Source organism: Barbus barbus (genome assembly GCF_936440315.1).
Source record: "Barbus barbus genome assembly, chromosome: 42".
Taxonomy (NCBI): domain Eukaryota; kingdom Metazoa; phylum Chordata; class Actinopteri; order Cypriniformes; family Cyprinidae; genus Barbus; species Barbus barbus.
Genome location: NC_136720.1, coordinates 896,121 through 899,397, shown reverse-complemented (window position 1 = coordinate 899,397; position 3,277 = coordinate 896,121).

Genomic DNA, 3,277 nt, shown 5'->3' with positions numbered 1-3,277 from the left:
TGTGACTTCATTGAGGTGACGGTAGGCAATACAGGGGCGTAATCCTCCATCCTTCTTGACAAAGAAACCTGCTGACGCTGGTGATGTGGATGGTTTAATGAAACCCTTGGCTAGCTCCTCCTCAATGCAAGCCTTCATGGCTTCAGACTCTTGTTGTGTTAGAGGGAAAATACGGCCCTTAGTGGGTACTGCCCCAGGGAGAAGGTCAATAGCGCAATCGCTGGGACGATGAGGTGGAAGTTGAGTGGCTTTAGATCTGCTGAAAGCTTCACACAAATCATGGTATTCGGCTGGTAACCCCTGAAGAGCTGGATCCTCCTTGGGAAGGGATTCAAAAGTAACAGGTGAGTGAAACTGAGAAATAAGGCAGTTCTTGTGACATGTCTCTGACCACCGAACGATCTGACGTGTGGACCATGATATGCAGGGGTTGTGTTTCTCCAGTCAAGGCAAGCCGAGGATTACTGGTTTCTGGGGTGATTCGATGGCAAACAAGCATATGCTTTCCATGTGAAGAGAGCCTGTCCTCAATGTGATGTCCTTGGTGATGAATTTAACGTGCCCCGTGCCCAGGGGACGGCCGTCTAACGCTGCCACTGCCACAGCAGATTCACATGGAATGAGAGGGAGAGAATGTGTCTTAGCAAAGTTAACATGAATGAAATTACCTGCTGCCCCAGAGTTGATCAAAGCCAGAGAATCTAATTTGCGAGTTCTCAAACATGATAGTTACTGGAACTTCGAGTGTGAATAAGTTAGACGGATTAGAACTCACCAAGGATGAACCCCGGAGGGCTGGTCTCGTGGGACAGGAGACTCTCATATGACCTGACAGACCGCAGTAGAGGTATAGATTCTCACGGTGTCGACGCTCTCTCTCCTCTGACGTGAGATGGGTCACGCCCACCTGCATAGGCTCGGGCTCTGGCGTAGTTCGCAACATAACAGCAGAGGGCAGCAGAGGAACGACGTGAGGGGCGTCTTGAGCGCATCAAGTTGTCAATGCAAATGGCGAGTTCGATAAACTGTTCAAGTGTTCTACCCTCATCGGGGCAGGCCAATTCTGATTGGAGCTCAGTCGAGAGACCCTTGCGGAACAGAAGCTTAAGAGGATCCTTATCCCAACCAGTTTGTGCAGCGAGAGTTTGAAAGGTGAGTGCGTAATCAGCCGCTGTGCTGCTTCTCTGACGTAGGGCTAGTAGTTACTCTCCAACCTCCTTTCCATCAACAGAATGTTCAAACACATCACGAAACTGTCGCATAAAGCTTCTGAAGGAAGGGAAAGTCATATTACTGCCCTCCCACACCGCCGTGGCCCAGTCTAGCGCTCTCCCCGTCAGTAATGAACATACAAAAGAGACACGACTGTCCTCAGTGGGGTAGTGAAGGGTTTGTTGGTTCATAAATACTGTGCATTGGATTAGAAAACCCTTACACTTGTTGGGAGCACCGTCGTATTTCTCGGGAAACGCCAGGTGTGGACTAGTCGCGGGCTGGCTGGAACTTTGAATAGCCGGTGGCGGTGTAGGTGTTGCTGACGATGCAGTGCTACACAAAGCCTGAAGTGTTTTACTCATCTGCTCCGTGAGGGAAGTGAGATGCTGCAGTGGCTGATGATGAGCTGTGAGTTTGTGACACTTATCAAAGAGTTTACAACCTCTTTTACTCTTTGTAAAAGTTATGTGCGAGTCCATCAGTTGTCCTAATTGTGAAAAGATGGATCTCATAACCATACAGTCAGAGTTGTAATGGATTCATATATGCAGATGCTGGAAAACCAAAAAAAGGGCAGGACCTGGAGGATTTTTCAGAAGAACAGTGGACAGTTTAACTACTCAGGACTACAAACAAGAGGCTCATGAACATCTCATGAAACTCAGAAATCATTTGTAATCCAGGTCAACAAGGTAGAAACTTTTTACACAGATTTGTGAATGTAGTGTCTTTATTGAACACATGCAATTAAATCAGTTCAAAAGCTTTCAAGAAACTTTTTCTTTGCATATGTTGACACAAACAATACCAACATCCTCTGAGCTTGCCTCTTTTGTGTGGAAAGTACTTTCGGGGACAGTCCTGGTGTTTTATCCCCAGAAAATTCTTTGTTTTATAGCACATTCAAAACACCCCACAAAGACATTGCAAAGAAGTTTAGCAACACCTCTAAATCATTTAAATTAAAGGACGACTACCTAAACTGCAAAAAAAAAAATCTAAAGATGGTCAGGTGTTCTCACTAGGGCTGCGATGATAAATCGATGCAGACTCTGAGATCTTCCAAATGCATCTCGATTCTCTCTGGAATTGATTCTGATCTTAGATTTGAACAGCAGATGGCGCTCTAATGTAGTTTTTATCCACAATCTCAAATGCTCATGTAATTTCACTTTGTCTCAAAATACTTTTATGACGCAAGATTAATGTAAACATCCTACTGTGAACAACTTCAATCTTTTCGAACTTTATGAATGTATTTTAGGTTCAAGCGTGTAAGGATTTGGCAACAAGCAGAGTAATTGTTTGTAAAGCATGCAGTGCCATCTGCTGTTCAAACTAAGCTCAGAATCGACTCGAAGAATTGCAATGTATTAAGAAAATCTCAGAATCGATGCTGAATCATTTCGCGATGTATTGATTTATTTTCCCAGCCCTAGTTCTTACTGCGGTAAAATGGTCAAAAGAAAACAAAAATACTCAAAGGTAAAGTATAAAGAGATGAAGGATATAACTAACACAATAATACAAATACAAGAAGTGGTCATGAGGTGGAAATCAGATGAAGCTCACATTCAGCTGCTTATTTCAAATGGATATGCATTTTCTATTGTCATATTCTTTAACAAAGAACATAAACAGGCTATTAAACGGCTATTATACTATTAAACAGTCGTAATGGTGAAAACGCTGTCTGATATTGCCTAACTAACTGTATTTTAAATAATAAAAACTTTTCATTTTGAATTTTTACTTCAGTATGCTGAGCTTCTTAGTGTTGCGCGTTTTGATTTCTCCTAGAGAGGCTGTGTGAGCCTTGCCTCAGCAGCGCAACTTTATACTGAACACAAAGGAAGATATTCTGAAGAATGAGCGAAACAGAGCAGTTCTGGGGCACTATTGACTTCCATAGTATTTTTATTTTTTTCCTACTATGGAAGTCAATGGTGCCCCAAAACAGCCTGGTTACAAACTTACTTCAAAATATCTTTGTATTCGGCAGAACAAAGAAATGAATACAGGTTTGGAACTACTTGAGGGTGAGTAAATGACGACAGAATTT